This window comes from Saccostrea cucullata, unplaced genomic scaffold, assembly GCF_032062105.1.
Source record: "Saccostrea cucullata isolate Sc308-1 unplaced genomic scaffold, CSIRO_AGI_Scuc_v1 ctg322, whole genome shotgun sequence".
In the NCBI taxonomy this organism is placed as follows: Eukaryota; Metazoa; Mollusca; class Bivalvia; order Ostreida; family Ostreidae; genus Saccostrea; species Saccostrea cuccullata.
This window is the reverse complement of record NW_026926684.1, coordinates 40,829-58,429: the sequence shown is the minus strand read 5'-3', so window position 1 is coordinate 58,429 and position 17,601 is coordinate 40,829. Positions and strand designations below refer to the sequence as shown.

At 31.0% G+C, this 17,601-nt stretch overlaps 3 long non-coding RNA genes across 3 annotated transcripts; 2 read left to right on the top strand and 1 right to left on the bottom strand.

Moving 5' to 3' along the window:
* Positions 1-4,658: 4,658 nt before the first annotated feature.
* LOC134272397 (uncharacterized) lies at positions 4,659-7,031 on the bottom strand. The gene is made up of 4 exons (XR_009993185.1): positions 6,960-7,031; positions 6,692-6,754; positions 5,620-5,698; positions 4,659-4,824 (listed from the first exon to the last, which is right to left on the bottom strand). It is a non-coding gene; the product is annotated as an uncharacterized LOC134272397 (long non-coding RNA).
* An 880-nt stretch (positions 7,032-7,911) lies between these two features.
* Positions 7,912-8,757, top strand: LOC134272395 (uncharacterized). Its single transcript, XR_009993183.1, has 3 exons — positions 7,912-7,970; positions 8,559-8,623; positions 8,696-8,757. It is a non-coding gene; the product is annotated as an uncharacterized LOC134272395 (long non-coding RNA).
* Positions 8,758-8,955: 198 nt separating this feature from the next.
* Positions 8,956-16,611, top strand: LOC134272396 (uncharacterized). Its single transcript, XR_009993184.1, has 3 exons — positions 8,956-9,038; positions 16,217-16,319; positions 16,473-16,611. It is a non-coding gene; the product is annotated as an uncharacterized LOC134272396 (long non-coding RNA).
* Positions 16,612-17,601: the final 990 nt, after the last annotated feature.

The window sequence follows — 17,601 nt, the reverse complement described above, 5'->3', positions numbered from 1 at the left end:
TGAATGACGAAAAGAAACAATATCCCTAAAAGCAAGAAGACTCGTATATGTCAAAGAAGTGTCTTATTTTAAAATCTGTATCGGCTACTTGAAGACACACACTAAGGGCAGTTATGTTAGTGAAAGAGTTGTTGTGAAATGTGCTTTATAAATTGTAAATAATTTCATTACAATCATAAATGCAAAGCCTCTTGTGAAGGAAACTGAAGAGATTTAGAATTTGAATAAATTCTAAAGAAAGTTAACTTTGAGTAGTACGGTAGATAGTTATTATAAAAGACCCGTAATCATTAGTAACAGCCATAGTATAATAACCGAATTTTCTTTCTTTAATAATCTGGAACCCATTTCATCAAGTGTACAGAAAATGAAGAAATGCTTATTCTGGTGCTCGTTTATTTAATCGCTGGATGAAGAGACTTCTAGTAAGTTTCCAGTCTTCCGAAATTGAAAAGATTGAATAAAATATTACAAAAAATTGCCTATGTTTTTGTTTTCTTATTTGAGAAAACAATAATCCGTAAAATATATAAGCCATTCAGAGCTCTTATTCCATCTCGATTTGGATTTTATTCTTTAGAACAAACAAAACCTGCAGGAAAGTGAATGTTATAGCACATCTTAAGCATTATTTACTAGTACCTTTCCCCAGCCTGATTATCTATATTTTATGGAGTATGAGGAAATTAATTGCGACAAAAGTAGTTATAACCATCAAAGCTGATCCTCACAACTGTCTCTAAATTCAAACAAAAATATGTTATTTTTAGCTTTGTTCATTGCATTTCTTCAAAATATATCACTGAATTTAATTTCCCATTTTTTGATGGTAAATAAACAAATCTCACATATATTTTAATTTTAGGAAATGCGAATAAATGCGTCCGCTATAGACTTTGTCATACATTTTAAAGTAATAAATCATATGGAGAATACAAATTAGGTACAGAGCAAATACTTCCCCGAAAACATCGGAGTTGGTATCAGGTGCAATGGAGGAGTAAGCATCCCCTGCCGACCGGTCACACTCGTCGTGAGCTCTTTGTCATAATTGGGAAATAATGGGAAAATCCGTCGTCAATCAGTTCATAAATTGGACTAACAATTTGTAGGAAAAAAGTTAGTCAGCATTTTGCTGACAAAGTCATTGTGTCGATCACAGAACTTACGAAATGAGGATTTTAAACATGACAACTGATACTCTTGTTTCATTAACTTGTTTGTCAATAATTTACTTCGTTTTGGAAATTGTTTATACGTATAGAATGCTCTTGTGTATCGAATCAACTGAGATTTATCGGGGATATAAACTACGTATGCATGTGATGACGCTATATTTCTGCTACGTTTAGGAAAGAAGATTTTTTTTTATTTACTAGTATATGGCTTTTTATTTTCACTATTACAACATTTTGTTTGTTTTATTTAAGAATGTTTCAACTTAGTCCTTTAAAACAAATATTTGTACCTTGTAGTATAATTCCACAAGGTCATTTAGAACAAACATTTGTAGTGTAATCACTTTCTACGTATCATTAAAACATGAAAAATAGACGCCGGAAAAAAGTCTTGATTACTTATAAATTAAGTACTATTTTAGCAATGATTAAAGGATATTTGTATTAAGGCTCATTCTTTTCCTTGTTGCCCGCAAGACTCAGTATTTAGAGTATATGCTCTAGAGTAAGTAAGGCGTTGATCCTTACTAATTCTAACCTTTTGTTGCTTACTCCTCCATGGCACCTGATCTCAACTCTGATGTTTCTGAGGTCCGTGTTTGCTCTGCTCTTAGTTTCTAATGTTTTATGGACTTTGAGACTAAATATTGTTCGTTATCTCCATATCCTTCTTTCACAAAACAATGATCTCTTCTTGTAGGCTTTCCAAATGCCGCTAGGGTTAAATGTTGAGAATTATAATTGCTTAAAACAGACATCTAATTAATTTAAGCAGGTCTTTCTCCTTTTTTCTTTGCTGTCAGTAGTATCCAGTGGTTTTAACATTTAATACAAATGTATATCTAATTTTCCATGTAGTTACGGACACTTTTTAGTAACTAAATAGTAATTTCTAAATCAAAACATAGGGTGAAATCTGTTTTTCTTTTAATGTTGACCTGATTGACTTGGTCTTTCTTCTTTGTGCTTAGTCATACATGTAAAAACGATAATTAATTGTTAAATCAATTTTCCGTAAACTGTGCATGTATTTATTAGTGCTTAAAATGGATGAGGCAGTCTCCAACATTTCTGAGTATTAAAATTCGAATTCGATATGAATATTATCATCGGATAATGGATCTGCCTTTTGTGGCCTGTAACCCTTTCAAATTTATTTTTTATTTCTTTTTTATTGACCTGTTTGGTTGCTGTGAAAATATTTTCATGCGATTATATGATGGTTGTTTTTAACGGTGTCCACGGATATCTCTGTCAACGTAAAAAAAATAATCAGATTTCTTAATAAATGTTGGACATACTCCTCTCCTTCGTTTTTCAAAATGCTTAATTTGAATGATTTTTCTAAAGTTTTGTATTAATGAACCGCTTGAGCAATGTGTAAACAGTGACTTGGGGTTCGTTTATAGACTTGTCGGAGAGGAGTTGATATTGATATTTGTTAACTATTTTTATATAATACTTGCAATATTGATCTATCTCTGCGTTATGAATAACCTGTCATGCTGGTTGCACATAATGAGATTAAATTAAGTTTGTGTAATTTAGGTACATCACACTGTATCCATTGCATCGTAGTACATAATTAAATAAGTACATATCTACACATTCAGAGGCTTTGTGATAAAATATTTTTTTTTAAATCGGTTACATGATCCAGTGAGTTCTAACGACAACGCTTGGGCGAAGAGAAAATTCGAACTACTACACATTTATTCGATAGATGTTACAACATATTATTTTGAAATTGTTGATAATTATTTGTATTGTGTATGAGTCTTCGGGCCTAAATTTACAAGTGTCTACAAATTTTTCTGCACTTCCAAATGTCACTTATGATGTGTTGTGTTAATAAAGGTGCATAGACACAGATTTTGAAGTTAAAATTTTCTCAAAATAATTCCCACATTTACTCTGAATTTCTGCATTATAGTTGTTATATTCTTTATCAATACACAATAAAATTGACATTTTATTAAGGTCAAGATCTAGTAAATGAGAGGTGCCTACATATTTATCAAATTTAAGAAATAAGTTCCTTTTATGCTCCTTTATAACTTAAGCTTGGTCTAATAAGGTGTTTCGGGGCATAATTTGTTGGTAAACCAGATGAAAAAAATCATATTTCAAACTGTCATTTTTAATGAGAAATTTAGAAAACCAGTTATGAATATGGAAGTTTTTTCCATATCAGACAAAGAAAATGTAGCCAGATTGCCTACAGTCTTTCAGAAAACGATAATTTGTATGTTCTTGGTCTCTACTTTAAAATAATGTCAAATTTAATATAGGTATCCGGATTACTTTTTAAGTGATTTCAAATTGAATTCCGTGCAAATACTTTATTTTCTACATAATTCTATTAGACCTGTAAAGTACGGGAAAAAGAAAGTTGAAAGTGATTATGACTTCATAATGGATCTAGCTCCAAATTGTTAGTCTATAGACATTTACTAGATCTTGACCTTAAGTATTAAGATTAAAATTATAAAAGTAAAGCCCTATATTTTTCTACAATATGAAAGTGATATATAAGAAATGAAAATTAATTCTTTCTGAATGATAGGAAATCATATGACCTCCTAAATGCCAATGGTGATGTCATTAACCTGTGCATTTTCCCGTATTTTCTGAAAAAGTTGCAGAAGACCTCAATTTTCAGTGGAATTTTCTTTCAGAAAACATACTCTGCCACTGTCGCCCGGGAAAATTTTGAAATATGTGATTTTCCATACCTGTTTGCATAATATATTAAAAAATTAAAGCGGGCAACGGTGGCAGACACTATTTTCTAAAGGAAAATTAGCATTAGAATGAGTCATTTTGAAGTTTTTCTGCATAAAGCTTAAAAATGTACCAAATTAATGACGTCATATTTTCAGGAAATGCTCTTCTTTATGCCATATTCTTTAATGATCTATAATATTCATCTACTCAACTATTGTTAAAGCCAATTTCATAACTTTTAAGAGCAATAAAAATTTTAGGGCACAATATTGCTTAAACCGTACCGTCTTCACATAAGATATGTATTATTTTATTTTTGTATGAAATGCTTTTGCAAAATTTAGGACGTAATATAATGCAGATAATTTGAGAAGATTTTAAGAAAATGTGTTTAGAAAATTAAGTTTAATTTCTAAGCACATTAGAAATAAATATGTTTAGAATTCATACATTTTTCTATACACTTCGTTGTCATCTTCTTTTTAAATGGTCGCCCGTGTGGTGCAGTGGTTGGAGCGTCTGCTCTTGAGTCGCGAAGTAAAGAGCTGATCCTTACATCGCAGGGATGAGACCGTATAAACCGAGGTCCCGGGTCGCAGTAGGTGCTTGCACGATAAAATCCAACCCTCCTCAATGGCCCTAAAGTGCCGAGCATAGTACAAAATCTGCAACTCTCTACCGGCACGTGGTGGCGTCTCAAGGCAATATGAGTGAAAAATTCTCGAAAGGGACATTAAACAACATACAAAAATGTTGAATCTTTCTTATATGTTTAATTCCTAAGCATGTAAAATTTCTAGTCCTCATATGTACATGTATCTAGACGGATCAAATTTGAGGAACGCTCCGATGTGGTATCTGTCCATTTCTTGATCTATGTAGAATTCCCCAGAGGGTCTGCATTCCTCTTTCATCAGTCCTGCAAATATGAGTATTTAATAATTTTTTTATTTAAAATGTTTTTGTTATCAACAATCACATTTTCAAACGTTATGATTCAGATTACACTTGAATGAGAGTTATATGCTATACATCTTTGCATTTTTTTAAAGATGTAATGTAAGCCCAAAAAAATGGTTGACATAAAACAAACTTCTTTTTTTAAATTTGATTTTTCTTATATCTACCAGTAAGTACACGAAAAAAAACAAAGAATTAATTTACTGATGCTTAATCCCTTAAATGCAGTATTTTGTGTAGTTTCTTCGAAATGCAATCAAAAATGCGAAGAATCGGAATCTGATAACAACATCACACAATTTCTTCGTATACTGAAATATATAGAACGTTTTTTTTTCTAGCATTCATCTACAAATAAAAAAGTTAAGAGAAGGATAGTAAGGTAAAAGAAGGAAAATAAATGCATGAGACTCTATCTATTTAAATCTGTAATATGAGAAGAGACTGCGGTTGATCGAGGTGTGTTGAATTGCCTTTGTATTAAAAATGGACAGTAAAACAATATATATTCCAGAAAATATCAATTATCCGCCCTTGCTACCATTAACTCAATAATAACTCCCCCCACCCAATTCTTCTCCCCCACTTGGTAAAAAAAAAGAAATAAACATGGTTCCAATCTTCGGAATCCTCTTCTGCATCTGTCGACGCTTAGTAGCAAAACAAATGTAAAATATTATTTAAAAAATAAATTCATGTTTTATCTACAAATCAAATATTATAAAGACATTTTTGATTATAAATTATACTTCACCTTTCAATCGTATGGCAACTTATCAGTGGCGCACATGGGAAGATTCTAGGTCGAGGTTGGTATTCTGAGATTGTTGCACCTTGAAAATAAAATAGAGTAAAAGTATTCACGAAATATTACAATTAAAGCAAAGCAATGAAAAGAAGGTTGAAGTTAAGTTTGTCCTTTTAATATTGGGATGTTTAATAAAGATTTAATATTGAAACAACCGTTAAAAAGGTTTAGCCAATTAAGAAAACAAAATAATTGAATTAAGAAGTTTTTTAAAGGAATTGAACATACATCTCCGTTTCTGACTTTTATTTACGTGAGCTTAAGGCACATATCAAACTGATCTTGCTTATAAAGGTCAAGATATTCGCATGTTACCTTCGATAAAAAAAATCATGAACTTTAAATATACCTCCATGTGTCTAAAATTATATACTTAACAGCAATAAAGTACGAGTGTTAATTAATTTCACACATAGTCCAAAACTAATACCGAGCATTATTAAGTAAAATAAATTTCATTAATATACGAATGAATGAAAAATTTACAGTTCGAGATATTTTTCCGTATTTAATTCGACTTGTTTTAATTAACGTGCTTCTTAATAGAAAACATTTTTTCCATATTGGTTAAAGTGTATTTTAAAAAAGGGGAAAAAATGATAAAATTAACGAAAAAAAGTAAACAAAATTTCAAGCCAATGCTGAATATATCAAATTTGGTTTATTAATTTAAAAATTCCATAATTCTACAATCAATGTATAAAGATATGACATTGGTCATAAAACGCATTTTATTAAGATATAGTAAATGTGTTTTAAACGTTTTACTTTCTTATTATGTCTAGGACTTAATTTCTCGACTTATATTATTTTGCTTAATATGCAGAATATCTTAAATTAACAACGAAGCAGTGCGTACCTTAGGATACAATGTACAAAAACACAAAAGTAAAACATGGTTTATAAAAAATATATTAAAGGTATGAAAATTTAAGAATTTCAAATGTTTTATTTTTGCCTTTTCCGGATCTAAATTACTGGTCTTTTTAATTTGCTTGATTGAAAAAAATCTTCTTACCTTCATTTATAATGAAGATCAACAAAACAACCAGAAGAGGTTTCCAATGCATTATCGATTGATCTAGAAATGAATGTTTGGAGGGAACATAATTTAATATACGTTTGACAAAAAAGCTCACGTGCTTATTCTTCGATAAATGAATTAGTTTTGAAAATTTCCACTGACCACTTCAAACAAATTGAAACGGTAAAAATAAAATGAATTTGCCTTGGCGGAAAGTTGAGGAGTTAATGTGATTTAAATAATAATTTTGTAAAAGGCTTACCTCCTAAAAGACTTTGGACACTGCAATGCTTAAATATGAAGAAATTCCTTAAATATATGTCTTCTGAGTGGCTTGAAAACAGAATGAAGCACGATTCTTCGAAGTAATTGACACATATCACGTGACACATAGTTGGTAATTAGGAATGAAATCTTTCGGAAATTGAGCACTTCAAGTCATCTTAATCAATGTAACTCTTTCAAGTATTAAAATCCTTTAAATCTAGATCTTGTTAAAAAATAAGTGATAGCATCAAGAATTTAAAAATATATAGGGTTCTTATGAAAATGTCAAACATATTCAAAATATAATAATTAGTCCGTTATCCTCACTTTTTTTATTTGCAAAGCAGAAGGTATGAAATATGGATACCGAAATCCTAGCTACATCTTTGTTCTGAGAAATTATTCTCAGGTTTTTTTTAAAGGATGAGTGAACGTAAGCTATAAAAGTTTGGTCCCAGTGTTTTTCGCAAAATAAAATCCCGAATTTTATTAAATTTATGTTTTTTTAGGTATTAAACAATGTCCTAAGAGCAGGTGTTGGCATATTATATTACATGAAACTACAAAATAATGCCAAGCGACACCAGTCTGGCTTTTGGGACTAGGGTCTAACAATTTTGTCACATTTTATTGTTATTCATATACATACCAGTTTTCAAAGACATTGTTTACATCGAGCCACAACTTGGCCATTGGTCTATTTGCATAGAATGGATATTTCAAACTTATCGCATTTATCACCATATTTTAATAAATACATTTAATACTAGAGCAAGGGCGATAACTCGTGCGTTCTAATTGTAGTAGTTAAACATTATCGAGACTATGGGTTTTAAATAGATTACATAATAATATCAAGCACCTTATGACGCTGATTGTCATAATCTACCGAAAAAGCTAGAAGTAGCCTTTCCAGATAACGCCATCTTTGCCAAGAACGATAACTCTAATCTATTGCAGAACTTGTTCGGAGTCGGCCATGTTGACTTCTTATGGCTCGGAGTAAGTAAGTATTTTTTGTTATTAATTATATAAAATAAGATAGGACCTTGACATTACAAAAATAAAGTAATGTTGGTTAGTTTTGAGTAAAAATCATCTTTCAGACAGTGTTTTATTTTTGGAAAATCACGTAAAGCACGAATATTGGTATTTTATTATGTACACGGGCGCAATGAAAATATGAATAAATTTTTTTTTTTTGGAGGATACTGATGGAGTACGCTCAAGTTTCACTCCTTTTCGTAAGTGGTAGACATACTGCTACAATATGTACGATTACTGAAATTTTGGAAGCTATGGGTTGTTCTTTCTGATTTTTTAAAGATTTTAATTCCTCAGTAATGTGACATGGAAAATTGATATTACAATGGCAACATGAGGACACACTCATAGTTTCCTTCAATAATTAATTGATATATGTAAATTTAAGATATAAAAATATATATTTACGAAAAATCAAGTTAGAGTTAAATTTATTCAATTCATTTTATGCCTCCCAATACTTTCAACCGTTCTAATAGTTGAGTTACCTCCCTTACATCATAGTCTTTTTCAATATATCATATGAAAAAAGTGTTATATCTTTTTGCAGATAAAATTCACCTGTTATATTGGGATGCTTTATGAGGTGTAAATAGACTTTGCTGGATAATCAAGGTAAATAGAATTTCATTAAATGTCATTGCTTACATACAATTATTTGCAACAATAAGCATTTTTTTCTTCCAGATTTCACTGATTACCTAGCCAGAGACTGTGTGTAAATATTCTTTCACTTGTTTATTTATTCCTGTACATACCCTTTGTTGGAAAACTCGAAGGTAATTTCTTTACAACATTTAGAAGAACACATAAAATTTGCCACATAAAAAATTTAAGATTTTATTACAATTCTTTGAAATTATTAATGACAATTGTTTTTTTTTAATAATAAATAATTTAATATATATCATGAAATTTATTTTCAGATTCATCTTTGGTTTTTCTTTATTGAGGATTTTTCCTAAAGCCAATAAAAAAAGAAAAGAAAAGAAAAAAGAAAAAAAAAGATTTATTCAGTTGAACTTTTAAGGTATGTTTTTATTAAATAATACAGAGGGATCACTTATTATGGCACTTGTCCATCTGTCAGTCTGAAAAAAAAAATATAATACCAATGCAGGCGACACTATCAGTATGAATTATATATGTGTGTGATGTGTGTGTATCGTCTAGTGTTTGTCTTGTTTTACTAACATGCAATATCATCATTTCTTTCAAAACAGCCAACATAGTATATGTGTATATAGGGTAAATATATTTGTTAAAACTAACTTATCATAACCAAAATGTACCTAACCAACAAATTAGTGGTCGAAATATATGAAAGATGCAAAGGAAACATCAATTCAATTCAGAGTGATATATGCAGAGTTGTTGGTAAAAGTCGGGAAGAAATTGACAAGAAATCAATTTATGTTAAAATTAAAAGAACTAAAGCAAAGATTCAACAGCTTAAAGGGAAAAAAAATGTGAATGTGAACACTTTTTGAGAAGTGCATTTAGTGTACCAGTGAAAGTGACAACTAAAGCTGAACCACCCTCACTGCCACCTCCACGACCACCACCACCACCAATAGACCAGAGTATTCAGATTATTCAATTACAAAAGAAAGTGTTGCTTTTGAAAGATCAGCTAAAGAAAATTAAAAGTAGGAGATATGAACAAGCCATACAAAGGAAAGACAGAATTATTAAAAATCTGCGATCAAAATCACATGTATCAAGGAAAATGAAAAAAAGAAGAGAAGATAGACAGAAAAAAAGACAAAAAAGTATGTGTACCGGTAGATAAAATACTGAGAGACAAAAGTGTTCAGTGCAACTCGTTAAATGGTATTTTAAATTATTTACAAAAAGAACTTGATATTTTACGTTGTGAAAAAGAGGAAGAACAGGAAGGGTGTGACACAGTTAAAGTTTTGGATTTTAGGGAAAATACTAGAGGTAGACCATTTGATCATAGGATTAGGGAACTTATATATTTTTTTAGATCGCATAACATTGGTATCGAACATGTTGAAACAGTAGTTAATGCTGTTTTATCTTTAGTGAATTTTAAAGTAAAAGAACTACCATCTAAGAGTACTAATGCAATTTTTAGCAATGAAATGGGTATTTTATGTAAAAACAGTTAAAAGAAAATTTTTTAAATAATGAAAATTTAACTATGCATAGAGATGCTACCACAAAAAAGGAAGACATTTTTATGGTGTGAAAATAGCCACAAATGATAATATTTTTACTGCTGGTTTAAAGGAAGTAAGTGACGGCAAGGCTGACACTTACGTCCAAGCTACTTTAAATATTTTAAATGAAATAACTGATGGTCAGTCTTGTGACATTTCAAATAAGATTTCCAGTTTTATGACTGACCGTAGTGTTACAGAAGAGAAAGTTAATAGTATTTTAATGAACAAATGCAGGGATGATTTTAATTGTGACAAGGACTTTTATTCTTTTAAATGCTCTGTACATGCTCTTTTACAGTTTTCAGATCAGTGTTTGAAAGAAGTTTTAAATTTTGAAAAAGATGTAAATGTTTCTTTTAACAATGTATCTTGTAGAAGTAAGGAATCTTACACCTTTTATCTCATTTCATGTGTATCAAAACTCTTTTTTAAAGATGGAACAGGTGATCCTTTTTTAACAGCAACCTATGTAAAAGAACAAGATTTGACAAAGTACCTGTGGTGAAAGTCAAAGGGAATAGATTTAATGTTTTGTTTTATAATGCTGTAGGAATTTTTTGTATGAGAAAGCATATTTTACAGTATTTGTTATCCACAAAAAGTTCTTTGAATACTTGTACTGATTTTATCGTGTGTGGCTTACAAAACAATCATATTTTATGTATTTTAAGAGCACTTGGTATTATATGCAATTCATTTACTGAACCTTATTGGTCCAAGGCAGAAGAGCTACCCACTGCTTTGTCCATGGGTAAGGTGTACAGAAGAGTTGTGGAATTTTTAGATCTTTGTATACAAGAACCTATTTTACTTTTATCAAGAAAAAATTCTCTGTTTTATGGTCCTTTTTTACCCACTGATGAAATTGAGGATGTTTTATATGATGATTTTTATAATGATGTAACATGTACAATTTTAAAAAAGTTTTGTGTATCTTTAAAAACCAAATCATTGGGACTGTTTAGTCCTTTTATACAAGAAACTGGAAAATTTTTTAATCCATCTGAAGATGTTGTAAATAAGTGTGAAAGTTGTGCCACAAACAATATTTCCGTAGAAAGGCTAATGGGTAGATTAGACCAAAAAAATGGTAGACACACCAACATCTAGTGTTTTTAGCATTGAGAAACACATTTTATTCTGTGACAATAAGACAAGTGAATGGTTGAAGGGAAAAACAACGCCAGAAAAGAAAGAACTTTTAAGTAACGTAAGGAAGGAAGGAAGAGAAGTGTTGTCAAAGAATAAGTTAGAATAAAAATTATTGTTTCAAAATCACTTGAAAATTATAAAAGAACGACAAGACAGTGTTAAAGCAATGAAAGAGAGGAAGGAAAGAAAAGTTAATGAAGCAGTGGAGTCGATTTCGGATGATGGATTGTGGGACTGTGAAAGTAAGGTTGACATAACCTTGGAAAAGATAAAGAAGAAGACGGAAAAAATCTCAGCAGTAAAAAAGCAATTAAATCTATATAAAACAATATTTTCCCTTCAAAAAGAACATAAAGGTTTAACTAAATTTTCAGAGAAAGGAAAAGTCTTTAGTCTAGAAATATTAATTGAAAACTTGAAGAGTATTATAAAACTCAAAAGGGAAAGTACCCAACAGAAAAACTTAGTGGTTCCATCTTCTCTAGTGGGAAAAAAAATCATACATGTTTGGACAAACAACGAATACGAGAATATTGAATGGAATGGGGAAATCCTTGCTTATGAGAATGGAATATTCAAAGTAATTTTTGATTACTTCAGTATTTAGCATTTTAATATGAAGTTTACACTAAACTCATTTTAAAGTGGTATAGTGTGTTTGCATGTAGGTAAATCACACAATGAACATTTTGTAAATCACTGTAACAATTCCACATCCCCAAACCTATATAAGATGTGTATTTTGTTTACAGGGTTAAGTTATATTTTAGTTTTTCTTCATTTTCGTTCGTTCTTTATTTCCTCCATTTGGAGATTTGAATTACAACACATCAATTACAACATATATACGTCAATGAGAAGTAAAACAAATAAATATATATGTATAGAACAAGTATATACAGTTTGTTTGTATACGCTGTATGAAAACATAAAAAGAACAACCTCATGTTTGTGTTTCATACACATTGTCGTTGTAAATGGCTATACTAGAAACTATAAATGAAAAACATTTTAACATAAACTTCTTTTTGTCTAATACTTGGTCATGGGTACCCCTAAGAACAGATAAGTAAAAATCGTACTCATTTAAACTAACAAAATCTGTGTAAACATTGTTGTATTCGTCTGATAATTCAAACATAAATTCAGATCTTTCATGAGATGTTATAGAACACGACGCTATGGCATGTTGGAAACTGTTTGTAAAGGGATTCGAGCAGATTATGCACTCGTATATGTCCTTTTTTGGTACAAGAGTCCATAGATTTGCAATGAACTTAACCACTTGCATTTCTTTTGTTGAAAGCGGATATGTCCAGAGTGAAGCCAAATGCACAGATGTATGGAGAAACTTGTCCGTGAAATCTGGATCGGAGTAAATTACTTCTTTCCGTGAAGAATTGTAGTGAGAATTAACTGCTTGTTTTACGATATTCTTCCAAATATTTTTGGACGGAAAACTGGTATTACTTATGTATGTATGAAGAAATCTTTCTAAGGAGTATTTCTGGATAATATGGATAAGATCTTTGACAAAACCGAATTTTGATGTCTGGTTATGGTTAAGATACTCGAACATTCGTAAAGTAAAGACTTGTTTCGGAAGGAGATTACTATCCATGCAGCAGAGCTTTCCGAAGAAATATAATTTTCTTTTATCAATTTCAGCTTGTATTGGTTGTAATCCGAGCATACTTTCGCAAACAGCCGTCCTTGTTGATTTGTGGAAATTTTGTATGTCTTCGACAATAAAATGTTGAAATCTATTCAGAATGTTTAAATCTTTTGTTTTTAAGTTGTTCCATAACTCGCAGCCAAATAATACTGAAGGTAATACGACTTTCCTATAAATACTAACTAACGTTCTGGGATGAGGCTTCTTAAGCATATTTGCTTTTATTCCAAAGTATGATTTCCTTCCTTTTTCACATGAGCGGATTGTGTTCGGTAAAGCTCGAAGGTTTGATGTCTGTTGTACGCCAAGATGGATGTAATTTGTCGAAATTGGTATGACCTTGTCACCAACATGCCAAGCGTAATTACTAAATACTTTTTTGTTATTGTCTCTAACTATTACAACATTTGATTTTTCAGCACTAAAATTAAAACGCCATTTACATGAGTACTCATAGGCAACATTAAGTAACATTTTGAGACCTGCTGGAGTCAAACTTAACAAAGCTATGTCATCTGCAAGGGTTGGGTTTGAAATTTTGGTGTTTAAAATACCCATATTTTTACTAGCATTATTAAGTTCAATGAGCAAGTCATTGATAAAAACTGAATACAAAAAGCCTGATAAAACTCCCCCTTGTCGTACACCTTGTTCAACATTAAACCATTTTGACATGCATCCATTAACAACAATAGCACTGTGTGTATCTATATGACAATCATCAATGATAGACCATAATTTGCCAATAATCCCCAATTTATTCAACTTAACCATCAAACCTTGTCTCCACACGGAGTCAAAAGCTTTGGTACTGTCTAAAAATGCCGAATATACATTGCTTTTGTTTTCTATATTGTAGTATATGGTCTCTTGTAATACAAATGATGCTGTAGTACAGCTTAAACTTTTTTGGTACCCTTGCTGATGAGCATTAGGAAAATGCTCATGACACAAAATCAATGATTGTATTCGATCATGAATGATTTTTTCAAACACTTTAAAAATTGTACATAAAAGCGATACTGGTCTATAACTATTAGGGTCTGCTTTTGGTTTGTTATTACTTTTATGTATAGGGACAATAATACTTTTCTTCCACAATGACGGAACGTATTTAACCTCTAGGATTGCGTTAAATATGTTGCAAAAAACTTGTATCATTTTCTCCCCACAGTGTTTAATATGCTCTGCTTGTATTTGGTCTACCCCAGGGGCTTTTCTGTTTTTCAAGGATACAACGGTGTCTAAGACTTCAGAACGCAATATAGGACCTCCTGGTAAAGTAGCATTGGAAATAATCGCTTTTATTTGCTTATATTCTTCTTGTGTATTTTTAAAGAAGATTTCATCAAAATGATTGTCATTATGCTGTTGATAAATTTCTTCAAAGTATTTAGCGAAAACTTCTGCAACACCATCCTGAGAGTTTCCTACTTTGTTTTTATGTCTAATTTCTGGATATATCTTATCTTTCTTTGGTCTCTGTTGTTTAAGTAAGAGCCAAAATAGTCGTACGTCACATCCTGCTGCGTCATCTATATCTTTATTTACACCATCAATATACATTTCGTACGCGTTGTCCAGAGTATTTCTAAATTCACGCTTAGCTTTTTTGTAATTACTGTAGGATGAATATTCTATTCCTCGTGGTTTTCCATCATTCATCCATAATTTTCTCATATGACGTTCGTTTTGATGTGCGCTCTTGACATCAGGTGTCCAGTAGGGTTTTGTGTGATTGTTATATTTAGAAATTGGTATTGTCTTTTGTGCTGCTTTAGTCATAATAGATGTAACATGGTTATACACAGACTCTATTTCTTCAGATGTTTGAATCTTTGATGCAATGTCGGTAGTGGCTATTTCATGATTAACTACATTCTCATACGATGCGATCTCTTCGGTTGATGCCCTATGCCATGCTGGAAGTTGTTTATTGATAGGTGACAAAATATGGAGATTTTCATTCACTTTTATCTCAACATACACTGGTAGATGGTCTGATGTACTCGAAATTTCACCCTCATTAAAAATTTTAAATGTTTTCCCTTGATCTGTAAAGCTTTCATCCAGGAATATGTAGTCAAGCATGGTATTATTTCCAATAAAAGTGTATTGGGAATTAGGTTCTGTTGCTTTAAAACTATTATATGGGTTAAATAACCGGTTTGACTCTATAAAATTGACTAATTCCTTTGACTTAAGTACATTTGATTTTCCATAATCTTTTACTATACAGCTTGCATTAAAATCGCCGGCAATTATAACATGACCAAAATTTGAATAATATGTACACATGTTATCTAGCATTATTAGCTCTTCAATATATGTATCAATACAATTATCTGCCGGTAAGTACACTCCAAAGATAAAAATAGGGTACCCAGACCTTTGCTTTATTTCACATGCGATAATTCTACTTGATTCAACATTGATTTAAGAAGAAGAAGGCATATGTTAAATATCATTTTTAATTTGACTTGACTTTGTAAACATTGCGAGACTTTGTGTTAATGAATTTTAGTATGCCTGCATTACTGACTACTAGGGCCATATTTAAACAAATGTTTGCTTTTAAATTGATGAGAGAAATAAAAAGAAAAAAATCAATGTACAGTTTTTAATCAGTTGGTCTTGAGAAGCAAGCAAACAATTTTTTTTTTAAATATGGCAGATTATAATATACTTTTCTACTTATCATCTACATTGTTTTCTCTAAAGTACTTTTAACTTATTGAAGGTGTTTAAAAAGTTGTATGGAGTGATAAACAGTACTGAAACATTTGGAACACTTTATTTGAGAAGTAAATTTAAAAATCATTTTGTGTATACAAATTAAAGTTGAAAATAAGCAACACATTTCTATTCTTGTATTGTTTCAAACTTCAGATAAGCAAAATTTATTTCTATTTCGAAGTATTCCTTTCAAACGTATCACAGTTCATTACAATGAAGTATAACTTTCCAGTGGTGTGAGGTTGTTAAAATTTGAGCGATATAGTTTGCTTTAAATATATAAGTTAAAGCATTTAATCTTCAAGTAAACTCTATAACTATAGATGTATGTCTTGTACATGTATTTGTAATGTCTTAGTTTGTGTTACATGTCTGTGTCTTTAAGTAAAGTAGATTTTAAAATATTTTTTTCTCATGAAGTACATAACTGACTTACACAAATATATATTACAACAGGTGCAGTATTGGCTGGATGGTTGTCAGAAGGACGATGATGTTTACGAATTAACAGAACAGGAATTTCAGACAGATTTGAAGGACGGAAATTTGTTTATCCTCAGTAAGTTCATTTTACAATTCCTGCATTAATACACTGCTTATTTTTGGTGAGGGTTTCTTTTATTGCTGGGATCAAAATTTTCTTAATATTTCATTATAAATATGTAACATAAGAATATTTATTCCTTAATATAAGTATTTATTTCATTTTCAGACAGTACACAGTTGGATCACAGCTACACAAATTTTTGAACAAGACTATAAGGTTTATTGATTTTTTAGAGTTATCTTCCTTAAAAATGATTATCTTTCTTTGAAATTACAGTCTTATATTTTAAATTGGATTACCTCCCTCTTTGAACATCTGTTATATTAAAAGAATTATAAAGTATTTTCAATTATTTATAATTTCTTTTTTTCATACTATGAATATATCAATATTCAATGCAGTCTTAAGTAATATTTGTAGAAAGTTATTTGAAAATCTTAAACATTGGTTTTTTTGTTTTTTTTTTTTTTTGGTTTTATAATTTTATCTGGAACAGCTACTAGAAGGGTAGACATGTTGCAAAATTTCATGTCATAACAATATATCACAAATATCCGCTGCCATCGGGTCGTAGTGTCGCACAATCCAGGGAGGATGGGGAAAGAACAATTTAGACTGATACAGCAAATCGTATAAGAATACCAAGTGAAAGAATGCCGATATAGTAGCCAAGAGGGGGATATTACGATAACACACACGCCGCTCCGAATTCTAGATAGATGGGTCGGGTCTGGAGATCGAGCAACCGAAATTGGTAGTAGCAAGGCTGTTCTTCAGGATTGGGATTCTGATTTACCCAGTCATCCATAGCTAAAAGAAGCGCCAGTGGCAAATTTCATGGGGTGAGGTTAAATGTTTATCATGGATATGTATACATGCATTTGTAATTTGGCAGAAATACAAGCGGGTAGGTTCAACAATTAAAAAAAAATGGAGTAATTATTATAAGAAATGTTGGTGTTTGCGTGGCTTGGGTCTTTGGATTGGGGTCGGGGTGCGTGTTGGTGGCTCGCTGTGCAGCCATGATGATAATGCGGATACGTAATGATAATCGAGAGTACCTCGCAGTTATCTACCTTACTACTGCTCTTTTGTGGGAGAGTCGAGAAAGTTCTATATACATTTCTGGGGCATGGCATTGTTTACAGTAGTGACAATCGAAATCAATGATTCGAACAATCAATATTCAATAGTGACAATCTTCAGCCAAAAGTACAAGACTCTGCCAAGAAGTGAACTTCGGATTGTAGATTGTCAAAAAAAAGAGTATTTCACTAGATATTTAAAGTGACTA